This window comes from Corvus kubaryi, unplaced genomic scaffold (assembly GCF_017639235.1).
Source record: "Corvus kubaryi isolate FWS band 111438036 unplaced genomic scaffold, C.kubaryi_AGA036_p1.0 37182, whole genome shotgun sequence".
Classification (NCBI taxonomy): domain Eukaryota; kingdom Metazoa; phylum Chordata; class Aves; order Passeriformes; family Corvidae; genus Corvus; species Corvus kubaryi.
Window position 1 is genome coordinate 135,754 of NW_024581050.1, and position 20,114 is coordinate 155,867.

The 20,114-nt window shown below is 54.1% G+C and overlaps 1 long non-coding RNA gene across 3 annotated transcripts; it reads right to left on the reverse strand.

The window, feature by feature from the left end:
* Positions 1–8,256: 8,256 nt before the first annotated feature.
* Positions 8,257–19,152, reverse strand: LOC121661597. 3 transcript variants are annotated; one of them, XR_006015046.1, is made up of 6 exons: positions 15,406–19,152; positions 15,208–15,288; positions 14,304–14,480; positions 14,011–14,217; positions 11,584–11,871; positions 8,257–11,196 (listed from the first exon to the last, which is right to left on the reverse strand). It is a non-coding gene; the product is annotated as an uncharacterized LOC121661597 (long non-coding RNA). The 3 variants fall into 3 exon arrangements; XR_006015045.1 differs by having other exon boundaries at positions 8,257–8,866; positions 11,030–11,871; XR_006015044.1 differs by having other exon boundaries at positions 8,257–11,871.
* Positions 19,153–20,114: the final 962 nt, after the last annotated feature.

Here is a 20,114-nt window from a genome sequence, read left to right on the forward strand (position 1 = left end):
CCATGGGTGCCCTTCGCCACCCCCATCGATCCCCTTCGCCACCCCCACCGGGTCCGCTCCTCAGCCCCCCCATGCCCTCAGTGATCCCCCCGGCGAGGGTCGCCCCGATATTTAATCCTCGGTTGTCGCCCCGATATTTAATCCTCGGTTGTCGCCCCGGTATTTAATCCGGGATTGCTTCTCCTCGCCACAACCCCCCCGATATTTAATCCTCGGTTGTCCCCCCAACACTAAATCCGTGATCGTTTTCCCCTCGCCAAAACCCCCCATTATTTAATCCCCTTGGAATTGTGTCCCCCCTCCCCAATATTTAACCCTCCATCATTTTGTCCCGGAAAAAATCCCCCCCACCCCCCATTTAACCCTTGATCATTTCCCCCTCTCCCAATATTTAATCCTTGATTATTTCCCCTATAAGAGGCTCCCCCCAGTACTTAATTCTTGATTAACCCCCCCAGTATTTAACCCTTGATCACTCCCCCCTTGCCACAACCCCCCCAATATTTAATCCCTGGTCCCCCCCGAATCTAACCCTCAACCACTTCCCCCCAATATTTGATCCCTGTTTAATTTCCCCCATAATGATCCCCCCCGATATTTAACCCTTCACGGCTCTCCCTCCCACCACCCCCCCGATATTTCTCCCCCAGTCACCCCTCCCTTGCAAGCATTCCCTCTTCCAGTGAGACCCCCACAATATTTAACCCTTAACTCTTCCCCCTCGTTAATCCCCCCCTTTTCAATGACCCTCCCCCCAATTTACCCCCTGATTATTTTCCCCTGGCAGGGATTTACCTCTCTGCCCCCACCCAGGCACAGATTTTCCCCCACGCCTGACATCAATTCACCCCAAGCACTGATTTTTTTCCCTCCTTTCCCAATAATTTCTGCCTCTCTATTGATATTCCCCTTCCCTAATTCCCTCCTTGGAACGATTTCCCCCCTCCCTTGATGATCCTGACCCCCCTCCCTTTCCCCTGCCATTATTCCCCTGCTGATTTCCCCCCATTGCAGGGATTTTCCCCCACAAGGATTTGGCCTCTTGCAACGGCCGCCCCCCGCCCCAAATTAATTCCCCCCTTGCATTAATCCTAAATCCCTCCCCTAATTACCAGAGGTAATTAACCCCGCAATGATTTCCTCGGTGCCCCCACGACGTTTGGGGGATCTGCTCTGGGCTGGGGGGGATTTTCCTGCTCCCCCTCCCCGCTGCTTCCCAGGCCAGGCTGGGTGTCCCCGCTTTTTCCAGGGGTGTTCCCATTGTCCAGGAGGCTCCAACCCCCCCGGATTCCCTCTCTTCCCCCTCCCCAGGATGGCAGCAGGTACCGGGGCCGCCCGCTCGCAGCCGCTTTGGCCGAGCATTTGCTTCAGATTACAGGAAAAACAAAAGTTCTTTGAGTTCCCCCCTTCTCCTTCGCCCCCTCCTCGCCCCCCCGGCCCCCGGCTGGGCCGAGTCTGTTCCCGGTGGGATCGCGGAGCGCCGGGAAGAGGGGGCCGAGCACCCCTGAGGAGTAGGGGGTGTCCCCTCATCCCTGTTTTTGGGGTGACCCCAGGGGGAGCCAGGCTGGAGCCCCTTCCCTGGATCCCCTCATTCCCGCCTCCTTGGATATCCAGCCCCGCTCCCCTTTTTTTTTCCCGGTGTATCCCTGTCCGGAGAACCCCCCCCATGGCATCCCATGGGAATTCCCACCACCGCCACGGCGCATCCCGGTGCGGGAACCCCTCCCGTGCCCCAGGCCCGTCCCCTCGGGCTGGGATCCCCCTCTGGAGCGGGGTTCCCTTCCCGGGGCTGGCGCATCCCGGGGCTGGAGCCCCCCCGAGCCCGGCCCGGCCCCGCGCCCCCCCCGGCACCGCCGCGCTCACTCCCGGCCCTGCGGCCCCACCCGGTGGCGGCCGCGGGCACTGCAGGAGGCGGCAGGTGGCCCCGGCCCCGTCCCGCCCCAATCCCGCCCCAATCCCGCCCCAATCCCGCCCCCTCCTCCCCCCCTCGGGTGTCCCTGGGCTCGGTCCCGTTCGCGTCTCCCAAGCATCTTCCCGGAACACCTTCCCAAAGCTTCTTCCTGAATCTCCGGCCCAAAGCGCCTGATCCCACCCCAAAAAAAACCTTCCGGGAACACCTTCCCAAAATACCTTCCCTAAATACCTTTCCAGAGTCTCTTCCCAAAGCGTCGTCCCAAAATATTTGCCCAAAGTGGCTCCCAAAGCCCCTTCCCAAAGCGCCTCACGCTGTCCCAACTCCCCTTCCCTAAAGCGCTTCCCAAAACACCTTCCCAAATCACCTTCCTGAAGCCCCTTCCCAAATCACCTTCCTGACGCCCCTTCCCAAAGCATCTTCCCAAAATTCTTGCCCCAAAGTGACTCCCAAAAGGATCTTCCCAAAACACCACCCCAAAGCCTCTTCCCAAAACCTCTTCCAAAGCATCTTCCCCAAAGCATTTCCCCCAAGGATCTTCCTAAAACACCCGCTCCAAGCACCTCACACCTTCCCAAAATTGCCTTCCCCAAAAACCTTCCCAAAGCTTCCCAAAGACCCTTCCCAAAGCATCTTCCCAAAAATCCTGCTCAAAGCACCTCACACCTTCCAGAAGCTCCTTCCCAAACCTCCTTCCCTAAATATCTTCCCAAAACCACCCCTGACTGCAGCACCGGCCCTGGAAAACACTCCCTGGAATTCCCAATGAGGAGGCCTTCCCTCCTCCTTCCTTTTCCATGGAAAACCCCATCCCCGGGATGCTCTTGGCAGCCCCAAAGCAGCAGAATTCCTGTCCTGAAATCTCCCATTTCTTTCCAAATGTGTGGAAAAGCCTCTCTGAAGGGCAGGGAAAGGGGCACGAGTGAGCCACCAGCACAGAATTCCATAGGAATTTTATGGAAATGGTTCCTGCTTCTTTTCCCGGTGCTGGAAATTCCAGGAGAAGGGGGAAGAGCCTAAAAAAACATCCGTGGGGTTTTAAGGGTTTCTCTTGGACCAGATTCCCACCCTCTGGAGGTAAATCCAGGCTTTTCCAAGGTCAGAGGTGGCGGAGCTCAGACCAGGTGAGCGGGATGCAGCCACGGCATTCCCAACTTTCCATGGAGTCTGGGGAGTTTTGTCACCGTCCACAAACGAAGCCAAGGGGCCGGGAAATCACAGCTGGCGTGGGGAAGGCACCGGGGGAGCGACAATTCCCGAGGGGAGAGCGGCGATGGCACCACAGGAATTCCCATCGGGAATGGGAATGCCGGGATCTCATCCCCCCGCCCCCAGGATGCTGCAGTGGCTTTGGGGCTCAACCAGCTCCCAAATCCCGGGGTTCAATCCCGCTTTTCCCACGGGATTGGACTCCACGGTCCAATTTTGCAACACAAACGGGATCCTGAATTTCTACCTTGGGAAAAACTGGGAATTTCGGTGCCAGGAGGGAACAACATTCCCATAGGAAAAGCTCCCTCCGGGCTCTCCCTCTGCCTGGGCCCTACCGCACCAAAATTCCCTTTGCTTCCCAAATTCCCTGGGATTTCCCGTGCCCAGAGCGGGCAACGCTCTCCCTGCAGCTCCTAAAAATTCCAGCGCTGTTCGATTCCAGCTGGAGAGAGCAGCAGAGAGTCCCGGAGGTTCCGGCCGGCGCAGCATTCCCGGGATATCCTCATTCCCAGGGAACATGGGGGGGGCTCTGCCTTCCCGGCTCACCCCAGGAGAGGTGCTGGAGTTGCTCCCTGCACACAGGAACTCCCTGCGGGAATTTTCCTTCCCTGTTTTCCGCTCCCTGGCGGAGGCAGCTGCACCCCCTCGGCCGCACGGACGGATTGGATTCCCTGAGAAAATTCCAGAGGCGCTCCCAGGTAATATTTAATTTTAATTCCTTTTTTTTGTTGGGTATTTTTCCCAAAGGAATAATCCCTTCTAAAATCAACGTTTATTTTTCTCCCTGTCCGAGGCTTCCTCACATCCCTTCCCTTTTTTGTTTTACGCTCTGATCCCCCTTTCCTTATTCAGGCAAAACATTCCCGAATCCGGAAGAGCTTGGAATGAACAGGTGGAATTTTCAGCGTTCGTGTCTCACTCGATGACTTTTTTTTTTTTTTGGCCTCATCCCATTTTTAATTGAGAATATGTCATTAAAAAAACTCCCAATTCATCCAAATATCTTTCATTTTCCAGCCGGGATTCCCTGCTAGTGATCCATTAGGAATGTCGATCCCGTTTTTTTTTTCAGTCTGATTGTGGGGTTTATTCCCATTAATTAATATTCCTGATAACACTTTTATGACTGATTTAATAATTGGGATTTAATAATTGGGATTTAATAATTGGGATGCACCACGAGCTCCTTTCCCGCCCTCATCCGCCTGCACAGGTGAAGCTCAGGATGGCAGAATCCATGGAATTCTACATTCCAGAGGAATCCCAGCTCCAGCCCCTTTGGAATTGAACCACTGCCCCTTCCAGGCCGATAACGAGGAGGGAGGAAAACCCCACCCCAATCCTGCTGTGAAAATCAGGGAATTCCAGATTGGAAGTGACCTTAAATATCCCATCCCAAGCCCGTGCCGTGGGCAGGGACAACTTCCACCATCCCAGGGATTTCAACCCAAAAATATTTCATTTTTACAACTAATCCCGCAATTTCATTGAATTGTTGCTCCCAAATCTCCAACCGGAATTTTTTGCAGCCAAACCCTCCTCTGGAATTTTTGCATCCAAACTTTCAACCTGGATTTTTTTTTGCAGCCAAACTTCGAGCTGGAATTTTTTTTGCACCCAAGCCCCCAACTGGAATTTTTTGCAGCCAAGTTCCAATTCCTTTTCCTTACCAAACTTCCCGATCAAGTTTTGCTCCTTCCTCAATTTTGCTCTTTCCACCCCCCCACCTCCCCCAAATTCTGCCGGGGCCTCGGGAGCCGCTTCTCCCGCTGGGAGCAGAATTCCACCACTTCCCCCCGCTGGGAATAGGCCCTCATTCCTGGTTTGGGGCTCCTCTTCCCAAAATATTTTTCAAACCAGGCGCCTTTCCAGCCCTGCACTGAAATTTGGGAATTGTCATCACTGCTTTTTCCACCCTCTGGATGAACAAACAACCACCACCCCCTTGGGCAGCAGAAATCCCGCGGGAAGGGGCGCGGATATTCCGGGATTTTGGGAGCGATTGGCTGCCGCGGCTCCCGCTTCTCCAAACCCCATCTGGAAAAATCCCTGGGAAGAAAATCTGGATTCTTTTTGCCACTCACCCAACCTCCAAGTCCAAGTTGGCCCCGGCGGCCGCTCCCCACTCCCGGGAAAACTCGGAGCGTTTTATAGCGTGGGAGCCGGGGTGGTCCCCGCCCACAGGGGGAAAGTGCCACTGGAAAATGAGGATTCCCAAGGATTTAGGGATGATGGCAATGTCAAGCTTCCCCCCCCCCCCCCTCCAGAGCCTCCGGCCCGGTTCTGCCTCAGCTCCATCACCCCGCTCCCAAAATCCCACTTTTTCAATTCCAAATGCTCCAAGAGATTCCTCAGCAGGGGCTCCTCCACTTTCACCCCCTGCAGGAGCAGATCCTGGGGCTTTCCCCTCCTTTTTCTATTTTTTTCCTTCTTTTTTTCCCTCTTCTTTTCCCTCTTTTTTTCCTTCCTCTTTTCCTTCTTTATCTTCTTTTTTTTATTATTGTTTTCCCTTTCTTTCCCCCCTCATTTTGTCCCTTCTTTTCCTTATTTGTCTTTATCCCTTTTTTCCCTATTTCCCCTTTTCTTTCTTCTTTTTCCCCCTCCTTTTCTCCCTTATTTTCCTCCTTTCCTCCTTTATTTTTTTCCTTATTTCCCCTTCATTTTCTCCCTTCTTTTTATTCTTTATTTTCCCCTTCATCTCTCCCTACTTTTCCTTCTCCTTTTTATCCTTTATCTTCTTTTCCCTTCATTATTTTATCACTTCCTCCTTCTTTTCTCTTCTTTCCTCCCTCATTTTTCTTCTTTTTCTCCCCCCTTTTCTCTCATTTTTCCCCCTCGATTTTCCCCTTTCCCCCCTCTTATTTTCCCCTTTTCCCCTTTTTATTTTCCCCCCTTTTTTCCCCTTCTTCCCCCCCCCTCTTTTTTTTCCCTTTTTTTTGGTTTTTTTTTCTGAAAAGCCTCCGAAACCCAAATGTTTCTGCCCGCAGTTTATCAAATTACATTTGGGGACAAAGAGCTAAAGTGCATTTTCTTGAGGGCTTTGACAACTGGGGGAGCCAGCAAGGAAATGAAAAGAATGACAGAAAACCAAAGGCTTTTGTCGGATGCAGATCGGGAAAAGCCGCCCTTGGGGGGGCCCTTTCTTTCTGTTTTCCTTGGATTTGCTTCCCACTTTCTTTTCCCAGGTGTTAAACTCGGGGCTGTGGGAAAAGCAAGGAAAATCCCTTTGGGTTGGGGCGGGGGGGAGGGATGTTAAATGTTCAATTTGAGGTTTTTTCCGGGTTTTTTCGGTTTGTTTTGTTTTTAACAAAATGCCAGTGTTTCAAAGGAAAATGAAGCCCCTTTGGAAATGTGAAGCTCCGAGATAATGACCGGATCGCTCCACGACTGGATGGGAACAGGTGATTTTTTTTCCTTCCTTTCTTGTTCCCATCTGTCCTTTGTTCCATAGGAGACCGAGGAGAGACAGAAACGAGATCGGTTTGATATTCCCCCTTTCTGTGCATCCGCCTCTTCCCGAGGAACGGGGACGCGGCTTGGGCCCGCTCCAGGCGCCGGCAGAGGGGGGATGCCGGCGGAGCCACGGATAAAACCTCAAGAAAATCCCAAGAAACCCCCAAACCTCAACTTTTGATCTCTTAAAAAGCCAAAAGTGGCCGGGTTGGGGCTGCTCCGACCCCGAGCTCCGGATGGGCCCTCGGGAAGATGCTCCAGGGACACCCTTGGGGTTATCCCAACCCAATTTATCCCCGTTCCCAAACCCTTTTCCTGCATTTTTTGGCCACTCTCAGCCCCTCTCCTCCCCAAAATCCATCAATTCCTCCTCCAAACCCAACCCCAAGGCAATAACCCAGTGGCCAAAAGCCCCTCGGAGCATCCCAAATCCCAAATTCCCGGCTGAAATCCCCATGGGAGCTGCCCAGAGAAAGTTTTGAGCTTCTGTTCCCTTTTCTTTCCCCAGTCAGGAGAATTTTGCAGGATTTTCTCCTCACTTCTGGGTCGGATGAGCGGGGATGGAACTGGGAATATTTTCTGTGCCTGATCCCAGCCATGCAGAGTTTCTCCTTAAGGTCTCCTCGTTTGGAATTCTCCTCAGGAAGAAGAGATCCTTTTCCTGAGTATCCTCTTCTTTTTTTTTAATTTTAAAATCTATTTCTTTCAGATCATTTCTTTTATCTCCCTTCCTCCGCCAGCCATTCCCAAAAAAATCGCTTTTAAATCCCAACCTGTCAGCACGGCCTGGGATTTATCCTGGTTTTCCAAACAAACTTCCTTATTTCTAATAAAAATTCTGCTACCAGCAAAGCCAAATTTCACACCTTTTTCCAACCCATCCGGCTTTTCCCTGGCCTGGATCTCCTGCTAATTCCCCAAAAAAAGGGTGGGATGTGAGGCGTTTGTGCATCCTTACAAGACTCCAGCCTCTGTTCTCCTCCAGGCCATGGAGAAAATTCCAAAGGCACAACAAGAACCATCTTCCCCCACTCTGGAAGGAAAAGAAGCCCCAGGGAGGTTTCTTCCTTCATTCCCAACACAAAATTCCAGGGAATGCGGGACCGCGAGGGATCCACGGATATTTTTAGAAATGGGAATTTGGAGTTGTTGTTAAAACATTATTTACATCCCAAATATTTGAGCATAAATCCTGGATAAGGAGGCAGCTCCAAGGACCCACAGAATGGGAATATCCCAATAATTCCTCTCTCCCAGACCAGGATTTCCTCTCTGCGAAGGGGGCTGGGATTGATCCCGTTATCCCGAAGTTTCATCCTTCTCCCTGTGCTGAAGATTCCCACCTGCTCCCTTTCCACCTCTCTGCTCCTGCCCCTCTTCCCAACCCATCTCAAAACCCTTGGAAAAAGAGGTTTTAGAACCCACTGGGGAAACGGAAAAGGGGGGAGAAAAGGAAAGAAAGGAACCAAACCAAGCCCCAAACGCCAACTGCATCCAGAAGAAATTCCATGTGGGATTTGCTGCTGAAGTGAAGGGTTTGGTGCCCTTGAGACCAGCCCAGGGCTCCTCCTTCCTCAAGGACTCCTGAAATTCCCCTTTTCCCTTCGGGATCTTTTTAACATTCCTTTCTTTTGGCTCAAACAGCCAAAATTTCCACACACCCACACCCCCCCCCAGCCTTCAGCACCTCCATCCCACAGCCCAGGGAGACTTAAAAACAGGGAAAAACCTCTGGGATGAGGCCCTGGACCAAGGATGTCACCCTGAGGTGGCCCAGAAAAGCGGGATTGGGAAGGGATGGGAGCTCGTTCCATGTGGAATATGCAGGATTTTTATCAAAGCAAGAAGGGATTTTCTTCTCCGTTCCCAGAAAAAGAGAGGGAAGTTTGTGATGGAGGGAAGATTTGGGGAAGAGGAAGAAAACAGCAGTTTTCAGAACCGTTTTTTCCTGGTTTTGGGAAATTTGGGGAAGTTTGGGGGAGTTTTTCACTTCCCTTGAGGATGTGGAATGAAGCGGAAAGCACCACAGCTCCGTTCCTTCCCAAAATCCCCTTTCCATCAGAACAACTCTGCATCTTCCAAACTGCTCACGGGGACCTCGTGGTCCCAAGGAAACGCAGCGGCCGCGTGGAAATCCACGGAATAAATCAGGATGCCACTCCTGGGTGATGCCGGCTCCAAGTGCTCCTCCACGTCCCGAAACACACGGGGAAGGTTCCTCCAGCTCATCCTTAGGGATCTCTGAGTTCCAGGGAGGTTTTCCCGCTCCTCTCCCAGAGTTTAGTTCTCCTTTAAGGACAAATTACTGAAACTTTCCTTCCTTTTGGGAAAACTGCCTTAAAATCAAAATCAATCCATGCTCCCAGTTAAAAACCAGGGAAGTAAATCCATATTTAGTTTGAGCCGTTTTCGGGATGTCTACAAGGCAAAACTCATTTTCCTACATGGAATGGCCCGGATTGGTGATGGGAAGAGAAATCAGCAGGTTTTTCTAGGAGGTAAAACCCCATTTTCCTGCATGGAATATCCTGGATTGAAGACAGGAAGGGAAATTGGGAGGTTTCTAGAAGGCAAACCCCATTTACCTTCGCAGAATGGCCCAGATTGGTGATGGGAAGAGAAATCAGCAGGTTTTTCTAGGAGGTAAAACCCCATTTTCCTGTATGGAATATCCTGGATTGAGGACGGGAAGGGAAATTAGGATTTTAAGGAATAAGGGGGGTGCTGGTGTGGGATAACCAGGAGGTGTTGCCCCCCCTTTGAGCATCCTCAACCCGAATAAATCCCCAACCGAGCCTCAAACAACCCACATGAGGAGACCCCAAGACGAATCCTTTGCCCAGCGATTTCCAGGGCTCTGGGATCCGGGATCTGGGCAGGAAGTTGTTAATATTTGGGAACGAGGAGGTACCTGCTCCTCCTCGCACAGAACCCCTCCGTCAAAGCTCATTTGCATTCATTAAGAGCCCGGGGTGATTAGCACAGCCCTCCCCCCTCGCCCGCCCGTGAAAGGTCCCTCTCTCCCGCCGGAGCTCCAGGGATCGAGGCCGATCGGGTGACAGAGCAAAGAATTCGCTCTGAAAGAAGATTCATCCCCAGGGTCCGGCGCGGAGGCCTCGGCAGAGGCGGCTCCGCGCGGATTTGGGAGGCTCTGCTCCGCCGGGATGCGTCCACGTTATCCCAGCAGCTCCTGCCGCTGCCCGTGGAGCGGGAGATGGGGACGATTCCCAGGATGATCAGGAATGTTATCCCTCGCGTTCTGTCCTTCCTGCCTTGGCGGGGGAGATGGGGCCTTGATGTTGGCATGAGTTGAATGTCCACTTCCTGGGGCCATTCCCATCTCCCTGAGGCCATTCCTGTCCCCCTGAGGCCATTCCCGTCCCCCTGAGGCCATTCCCGTCCCCCTGAGGCCATTCCCGTCTCCTTGAGCACATTCCCGCCTCCCTGAGGCCATTCCCGCCTCCCTGAGGCCATTCCCGTCCCCCTGAGGCCATTCCCGTCCCCCTGAGGGTCTCCAAGAGGGCCAAGATGCTCTCCCAGACAGGTTTCCCAATCCTGTCCCTCCAAGGATCACCCCAGGAATTTCTCCTTGGATTTTGGTCTAAACTCTGCACCCAAAGTCATCCTGAAGGTGAGATCAGTGTCCCAAAACCTCCTCCACTTGGATCCCAGTTGGACACAGCCTCCTGAGCAGGAGGATGAAGAAAATCCCGGTGAGGGATCACGGGCAGGCCCTCAGGGGCACCTGCTGGGCATCCCGTGGGCTCCCTCCCATTCCAGAGGGCATCCATTAGATGCCAAGAGATCTGCTCTGATGGATGCTGGAATTTTCAGAGCTGCTGGTGGCTTTTGGAGGCATTTGGAGCCCAAACCTGAAGTCTCCGGTCATTCCATGAATGTTTGACTGCCAGCACTTGGCTCCCAGGAGCATCCAACACTGGGGTATCCTCTGGAAGGGAGAGGAGAGCTCCCGCTTGGGAAACCTGGCTGGGAGAGTGTCCCAAAGAACATACTGGAACTCCTGGAGACCACCAAGGGAGACAGGGAATGCCCACGGGAGCAGACGCTCTTTGGATGCTCAACTCAAGCCAACACACACCCTCCATCTCCCCTGGTTTTAAATCCCACACCTGGGTTTAAAGCCAGATCCTGATCCCAAATTTCCAGATCCCAACGTGGGTGTGGGACCAGGGATGGACCCTTGGACACTCAGCCCCCCCGGATCAGGACGGGAATTGCCACCGGTGCTCCCCGCTCGGGCCCAGCACCAGGATAATCACAAAGCACAACTGCCCAGGGATGGGGGATTTGAAACCAGATCCTAATCCCGCATTTCCCGGTCCCAACGTGGGTGGGGGACTGAGGATGGACCCGCGGACACTCATCCTCCGGGATCAGGGGTGGGAATTGCCACCGGTGCTCCTTGCTCAGATTCAGTGCTGGGATACTCACAAAGCCCGGAGAGGATGGGCTGGCACTTCCAGGGATGGGCTGGCACTTCCCGGGATGGATCCCAATGCTCCGAGCTGCCGTAAAATCCCCGGCATGTCCCTGTCCCGCTCCATTGTCCACCTCTGGCACGAGACGGTTCTCATTAAGGCCCGCAATTGATCTCCTGGCTTTGAAGGAAACAAGAAAGGAGGAACAAATCCAATGGGATCCTCCTTCCTCCGGCCCAGGGGAACAAATCTGGCTTTAATTTCTTTTCCTTTTGTCGTTCCAGTCGGGATTTCACTTTAACGATGCTGCCTTCCCCATCCCTCTCCTTCTGCTCCTCGAGAAACCGGGACGTCCCCTCTGCTTTCCATGTTCCCTCCCTTTGTTCTCCACGGTTGATTTATGAAAGGACTTTTCCCTCCCCAAATCCTTCATTTTGGGAGTCAAGGACCCCCAAAATCGGTGGTTCCCACCCCGGAGTTCAGAAGAGCCGTGCTGGGGCTTGCTCAGATGTTCCTGACTGGCTCTAAATATTCCAGCTCCTCTGGGAAGGTGCCGGAGGGCCACACCTTTGGAGCCATCCTTTGGGAAGGAGCTGCGGATTGATGCTCCTGGATGGTTTTGATTTCCACTTCTTCCTGGAGAAAAGCCACTCCAGCTCTGGAATAATTCACCCCCAAGCAGGTAGGAAGAGGGATCCAGTGGGATTGATTTCTCCGGGGGATTCAATCCTGCGTGGAAGCCCTGTGGAAAACCTGGGAGAGATGATGAAAGTCACCTCCCTTCCCTGACCTCGCTGGCGCAAATCCCAGCGGCGCTCGCAGAGAAGCTGCTCCGAGGCAACGTGATGATGGCACCTGGAAAAAAAAGCAAGGATTTCGGGATTAAGGTGGGAAAAGGCATGGAGCATAATGGTCTTTTAATCAGCAAAGAGACCCAACTCCAGGTCTTTTAAGCAGAAAATGGTTTTTTTTTTATTTTTTCACTTGGCACAGGCATCAAAAAGTTATTAAAAGGGCCTGGTTAAATATCTCATTAATGAAGATGAACGAGGCCCCAGATTTGTTTTTAAACACTTCAAAGCCGGTTTTTTTCTGACCTCCCAAAGTGTGAGTGTGGAGGGGATCGCAGCGCCTTCAAATGTTCCTTATTTCTGGAATTTTACAGCAGCTTTAACAGATTTCAGTGCCGGAGCTGCTGCTGCTCACCCTAGGAGGGAGAGCTCAGGCTGGGAGATGAGGAAAATCCATCTGGTGATGCAGGAACCCCCCAGGGATCTGAGGGGCTGCTCTGCACATCCCAATGCTCCATCCCATGGGAGATGCTTACGGTGGGATTGAACCAGCTCCCTCCTGCTGGGAGCACATGGGAGAACCCGGGAAGGAACAGCTCCAGGGGATGAGGGATCTCAGCCCCCGAAAATCCCAGCTGGTGCTGCCCCGCATGGAAAACTGGGAAGGAGGCAGGTTATCCCACCATCCCAGTCTGGGACAAGACTGGCCTTAGAATCATGGAATGGTTTGGGATGGAAGGGACTTCAAAGATGATCCAGTTCCCTCCCTACCATGGGCAGGGACACCTCCCACTATCCCAGCTGGATCCAAGCCCCAGTGTCCAGCCTGGCCTTGGACATTCCCAGGGATCCAGGGGCAGCCCCAGCTGCTCTGGCAATTCCAGCCCAGCCCCTCCCCACCCTCCCAGCCAGCAATTCCTTCCCAAATCCAATCTAAATCTCCCCTATGCCAGATTAAAGCCATCACCCCTTGTCCTGGGACCAGGTCAAAGGGGGTTGAGCTCCGAACTCTTATTAATGAGGCCAAACCTTCAGGCTGCCCCACAAATCCCCAACCCCAAGCCAAAAGAATCCTGAGCCCCAAACACAAAATATCCCGGAATCTCGAGCCCAAATAAAAAACATCCCAGAATCCTGAGCCCCAAAATAAAAAACACCCCAGCTCCTGCCAAGGCCGGGAATGGGAGGAGCCTGGTTTCAGATGGGTTTTTGATACACAGCCCCAGAGAAGCTCCTAGGTGCCTTATTTGAAGAAGGATGGCATTAAAATCACCCTCCCCATTACCCGACACTAATGGGGCTCAGTGCATTATTCCTATCAAAGTGCAATTTGCATTTACAAAGGGATCCCGGGAAGTGATGGATGGGGAAGGAATGGAGAAAGCCTTGTAAAGCCGAGCGTGCTCACGGTGGAGGAACTTCCCGGCACCAGGCGGTTTTCCCTACACCTTCCCCTCCACCCCACAGCCCGTGACGTCGGCTGAAATGAACATTCCGGCCCTCGCCTTTCACCCCGCAGCCCATCAATAAAAGCTGGAAGAGCTGGAGGAGTGGGAATACTCATTTATCTTCATTAGGACTCTGGCCAGCTCCTCTGATCACCACGTCGGCGTCACCGGGGAGAGAAAAGCTACTGTTCCTTTTTCCCTGGATTCCCGGCCCACACAGCCGAGCAAAGGGCTGGGATCCCACTCAGCACCTGCCCTGGGCGGAGGGAGAAATGGGATTTCGGGGGGATTCCCCTTCTCTCTGCTCCTTCACGGAAGCAGAGCTCCGGGAGAGCAGTGGGGAGAGACAAGGAGAAAGCAAATTAATGCCAGGAGTTCCCATCAGGGAGGGAGATTAAAGAGGAGGAGCCCTGCTAGACAGGCAGAAGGGGGAATGGGAGACTCGGGAATGATCCCGTGCACGGCCTGGAGTTGGACTCGATGATCCCTGGGGTCCCTTCCCACTCAGCACATTCCATGACTCCGTGATCTGTGGCTCAAGGATCTTAAAGGGATAAAAAAACGCTCTGGCCCCAAAGCTCAACCCCCATCCCAAATCCCCACATTTCCCACTTGCATCGCCTGTTTAGAGGTCCCGTTTTGGGCAAGGGGGATAATTTTGGGAAAAGCACTGCACTCCCCCTGCCCTTCCCAAGGTTTCCTCCCACGGACGCATGGAAAGTCCCCTCAAATCCCCTCCCAAGCTCCCTGCAAACCTTGCTGGGATGCTGAGGGACAGATCCAGGTGCTGCTGTCCTCAGGGATGTCACACATCCTCCCTGGACACTGTTGGAATGACCCCATTCCTGGGGTCACGGAATGACCAGAGACCTCAGGGTTGGGTTCCAAATCCCTTCTGAAATCCGTCGGCAGCTCCCTGAAAATGCTTTCAGTGTCTGCCATCATCATCTGAATGACGTCACCTGGAATGGGACAACACCTTTGAGGAATCCCAGTGGAAAAGCGGCATCGGGACGCCGCTGCTGCCAGGGGGTGGGGTTCATCCCACCTGTGGGCATCCATAAACGAGGCGTCTGCTCCAGGATGGCTCTTTGGGATTCCCTGGGACTCTCGGAGACGGAGGCCTCTCCTCCCAAGATCGAGGGCTCAGAGGGGCAGGATCTGTCCTCCCATGGAAGTGACCATGCCTTGGGATGGGAGGAATCTCCTGGAAGTGCCTCATGGCCTGGCCCAGCCCAATTCCATGGCAGTGAAAAAAGATAAGGAGGGATGAACTTGGCTGATCGACTCCGGGCTGGGAAAAGGGAGACTGGAAAAATCCCTGGCTGAGCCAGGACATTCACTGGGAAGACACCAAGATTCCCAAACAATCCCGTCGCTGGACACTGACATTTCACCTGTCCAGGCTTCCTCAGTCCCCTCACCCCGGCTTGGCCACCTGAAATCCCACAGATGAATCCCAGGTGGGAGAGTCACCTGGGAAAATTGCAGGGACCCAAAGCTGGGTGAGACGAATCCCTCATCCCCAAGTAGAGGAGGAAGCAGGATTTGGAGTCCTCAGAGCACCAACTTCCCAAGAATGAGGGAATTTGGCGTTCTTTCTTCTTATCGTAGTTTTGGGATCATTTTTCTCCAATGTCTTTCCCCCTTGATTTCATTTGGGGATCCTCAGCCGCACTCCAGGCTCCGGCCCCAGCTGAGGTGGCAAAAGTGTGGAGCCAGGGGTGACCCCTCAGCAAATCCCCCCTGGAGAGGGGCAAACGAATCCAGCAGGGAATTCTGGCACTAAAAATGATGGATTGGGAGCAGTGCTGCTCTCCCAGTGTTTTACAGGCTGCTCCCACAGGAGTTATTGCCTGGATTTTCCCTGGTTTATGGGATTAACAACCCCCTCAGCTCCGCCCTTCCCAACCCTCCCTGTGCCTGGTAAGGAGGTTTTTTTGTCTAATTACCCAAGCGACATCGTTAAGTCTCGCTCAGCCATCCTTGGCCAGATTTGGGCTCTGCTCTGGACTCACAAAAGGTCCCCAGGCCTGAAAAACGTCCAAATCACAGCAGAAATTTGCAAAAGGTCCTTTTTGTACCTAAAGCCCACCTCAGGATCTGAGGAATGGGAAAGAACAAACAAAGAAACCTCCTTTTCCTCCCACCTGCCCTTGTCCTGCCAAATGCACAAGGACACCACAGACTTTTCATGGCCTGGAATTGGGTCTGGGATGCCCAGGCTGGGGTTGGATCCATGATCCTGTGGGTCCCTTTCCAACTTGGGATATTCTGCAATTCCAGGATTCACGGAAACGAGGAGTTCTGTGCCTGTGCGGGACACAGGGAAGGAGGGACGGATGATGGACAGGGATACAAGGATGGGCAGCGCTTCCACCCCACCCCTCAGTGACGGAATCACAGAACAATTCCGGTGGAAACATCTCCCAGATCGTCGAGCCCAGCCACTGACCCAGCAGGGCCAAGGCCACCACATCCCCCTGAAGGCTTCACTCCGGCTCCCTCCCTGCCCTCCCGCCCGGCTCAGCTCTCTCCATGAGTTTGTTCCCTCCCTTTCCCTGTGTGTCCATGGAGGAGCCTGCTTGAGCAAGGGATTTGCTCTGCTGACCACACAGAGAGCTGGGAGCAGCTCCTGACCACGAGTGACCTTCAGCCCCAGGCCACGGGGGCCACCCCACACCTGGGGGTCAGACTCTGCTCCCAGGGAAGCTGGGATAGGACAAGGGGACTGCACTGGGGAGGCTCCGGTTGGACAAGAGTGGGAATTTCCTCACGGGAAGGGTGGTCAGGCCTCGGAAGTGCCCAGGGAGCTTTGGAGTCGCCATCCCTGGAGGTGTCCAAGGAACAACTGGATGTTGGTCTGGGCCACAAGGTGGGGACCAGGCACAGGACGGACTCCATGATCCTGGAGGGCTTTTCCAATCGCAGTGATCCCAGGATTGTCCATAACTGTGAGAACTCAGCACCTTGGGAAGAATTCCGTCCTCCTGGAACAACGGCTGCAGGCCAGCTGCGCTCCCGGGTCACTGAGGCATCCGAACTGCACCTCTGCCTTTAGGTGGGAATATCTGGGAGCTGGATCCTGGCTGGAGTCCAGCTGGAACCCCTCACTGGGGACAGAAGGGCCCTGATCCATGTCACTGGGATAAGACTGGAAGGGCCCCACAGCCGAGCTCAGACAGGGAGCCTCGGGGCTCATGAGAGGCTCAGAAAACGGCTCAGTTCCTGATTTTGGGAAGGAAAAATTCCTGTTGGGAGAGACCTTAGGGTAGAGGTGGGAATGAGAGCTGCTTCAAGAACTGTTCCCAGCCACGGGGTTTTTGGGAAGAGCTGGGTTTGATCCAACAAGACAGAAAACCCCAAAGGGGGCATTTAAACCCTCTTGTTCCTGGATTGTTTTGACGATCCAGTAGGAATCCTGACTTCCCACCGGGCAGCAGCTCCCATCACCTCCTGATCCCAGAGCTGGGGGATCTGAGCTGCCTGCTGCCCGTGCTGAGCAGGATCAGGATGCCTTTGGATGGATTTTGGAGGAGCTTCCGGCCCATTCCCAACCTGTGCAGGGGTCCCTGGGCAGGCCCTGCTCCAGCTCAGTCCCCTCCTGTTGGTTCTCCAACCTTGGAGATGCTGCAGGCCCAACACCCCCACCCCACCCCCACCATCCTCCTCAATTCCAGCCTCTCTGGATCCAGTTCCATCCCCTCCCTGCTTGCAGAATCCCGTGATGGATTTGGAGGCCGTTGGAAAACGTTTTCCTCAACTAAACAACTGCAAACGTTGGGATCTTCCTTCCCAGGCCGCCATTCCTTCTGGTCTCTCAGCAGCCCAATTCCAGACCGGCTCCAGCCCCTCCGTGCCCTTCCAGCACCACAGCCCAAAATTTGGGATCACTGGCACCAACTAAACGGAATAGTTGGGCAATTCCCAGCTCACACCTTCCCTCTTCCATCATTTTTTGGTGTTTCCCTGAGCATCCCTCGTCCATCACCCCAAAGCAAACACCCTCAGCTTTTCTCGGGAGCAATTTCCCCAAGAGGGTGGGGAGAGAGAGGCTGGAAGAGAACATTTAGGAGGGAGCCAAGAACCTGGGTGTGCCTCAGGAAGGCCAGGATGTGCCTTAGTCATCGGCTTATCCATCTGGGAATGAGGGCAGGGTCACTGCGGGGTCACGGATGTCCCACCTCACATTCACCTGCTCTGGAGCAGCGCTTTGGGAAGGGGGAACCTTCTCAAACATCCCAGGGTGTTCCCCAAATGACCGGAAAAGCAAATAAAATCACAACGAACCCAAAAGCGAGGGAGGAACCCGTCCCCTCCTGCAGCGGGGAACTTCCTGGTTGGAATTCCAGCATGCAAATCTCCCCCACCCATCCCACTCCCGGGCAGACGGGGCGGATCAAAAGTGCCAGGGAAGCGGGAGGGCGGCGGGAGGGAGGAGAGGACGGGATCCTGGTGGAGCTTTCTCCAGGCCAGCTGACACAGGCACTGTGGGATCCCAGCTTGGGAAGGAATCCGTTTTCATGGAATGGTTTGTGCTGGAAAGGACCTCACAGAGCAGCCACTTCCAACCCCATGGGACACCTTCCCCTAGACCAGGCTGCTCCAAGCCCCCCATTCTCAGGTGGAAATGAGCTGGAAAAACCAGGGATTCTCCCTGTCTGTGCTCCAGGAACTGAGCCTTCCCTGGTGACAATCCCAGCTGCTCCAGGCACGGCCTTAATCAGCCAAAAGGTGCCTTCTGGAAACCAAAAAAAATGAAATTAGAAATAAAATAATGCAGATTAAAGTGAATTTTTGCAATTGGAATTAATGACTCTCCCTTAGGAATTCAGGGCTGCGTGTTTGGAATCGATCCAAGCTGGGAAAACCCGAGTTTGGGAAAGCTGGGCCTGGTTGGCCATGGCACATCTTCACCAGGATCATGGAGGTGTCTGGGATCATGGAAGAGGCTGGGATCATCCTCCGTCCACGAGGACACCTGGCAAGGCCAAGCCTTCACCCACTGGATGACCTCCACAAAAGCAGGGAGCCAAATCCATCCTGCCCCTTGGGAACGCTCCAGGCACAGTCCGGAGCCGTGCCCGAGAATCACCTGGGCAATGATTTAATAATTCAATTAAACCGTGAGGATAATTGGAGTCTGAAGCCTGGAACTGCTTAATTTGCTGGGATAGACACAGCCCCAGGGCTTTCGCTCCAGCCCATCCCCAGGAAAGCATCCCAAGGCTGGGAATTATCCGAGCAGGTGTGAGCCGGGGTCAGGCCCGAGGGTTTGGTCTCCAGCTGAGGCCGGGGGTGGGGAAATCTCGCCCCTGGTAACCCCACAAGGCCAGTCCTGACATATTCCCTGCTCCGTGTCCAACCCCGGGATGGGTTTCCAACGAAACCAGCGGAGGATGAGTCACGGAATTCGGGTTTGGGTTGGAAAGGATCTGAAAGATCTTCTCATCCCAAGCCTCCTTCCAGCACCTGGGAGCCAGACCCCAGCCAGATCCTATCGACCCCTGCCTGTCCCCACAGGCCCCAGGCTGGTCTGGCCTCCTGCAGACAGAGCTCCCAAACCGCTCCCGAATCCAGGGAACACCGGAGCCGGGCGGGAGAGCTGCGACTCCGCCGCTCCTGGGGCCTGGATGGGCGGGATCGTGCCCAGGATTGTTTGTTCCTGGGGATCTTCTGCCTGTGTTGGTGGCCACCGTGGAGCTTTGATGCCAGAGTGTCCAGGAGATGACCTTGAAATCCACGTGTGCCCAGCATTCCCTTAGGGATGAGCCGCATCTGCATCCCTTGTGTCTGGAGCTGCCTTTTCCCAAGCAATCAACCACGGAATCATGGAATTTTTGGGGATGGAAGGGATCTTAAATCCCATCCCGCCCCCTGCCACGGGCAGGGACACCTCCCACTATCCCAGGGTGCTCCAAGCCCCGTCCGGCCTGGCCTTGGGCACTGCCAGGGATGCTGGAGATGGATGAGGTGAGTCCAGGCCCTTGGAAACAAAAGGGGCTTGGAGCAACCTGGGATGGGGGAAGCTGTCCCTGCCAGGGGCTTTGGGATGAGCTGGGCTTCAAGGTTCTTTCCAACCCAAACCATTCCATGCTTCCATGAAGACATTAAAGGTGGATTTTTCACTGCTGGCTGGCTGCAGCCACCCTTCCCCCTGGGAATTCCTGTGCTTCCCACAGCTGGGAATGCTGCCGAGATCCCTCCATCCACCACCGAGATGAACCTTCTCCCTCAGCCGAGCCATGGAGAATCCAACGGGATCCAAACTCCAGGTGCCAGGACACATGGATCACCTCAGCAGCCCGCAGCCGGGCACGGGGGTTGGCCCATCGAGCACCAACATTCCCAACCAATCCCACCAAGGATTGAATTCCTCACTGGAGTTTTGCATCCCTCAAGCCATTGCCTATCCATAGAAAGGAGGATTCCTTGGAGCAGGATCTCTCTGAGCAGGGAAGGGGGTGGGGTTGGGCATCACGGACACCCAGGGAATGCTCAGCTCAGGTTCTTGGATCATGCTCTGCCCCAAAATCCCACTTTTCCGGCCTGTCCCTACATCCTGCCCTCAGAGCAGATGGATTTAAGGGGACTTATCCCAGACTTATCCCAGTCTGTTCCCAGAAAGAGGCACTGGAGAGGTTTCAGAGCCCAGGCTGCGATGCCGGGGCCAGAAGCAAGGAAATTTCCACCGAGGAAATTCCAGCTGGGAATTTCCACCTCCAACAGCCACAGATCCAATCCAGGGGCACCGAGTCAGCCGCTGCTCAGGCTCTTCCCACAACTTTCTGCTGCCTCCTATTCCAGTGGAGCCAAGGGCAGGAAAAGACCGGGATAAAGTTCTCTCACATCTCAATCC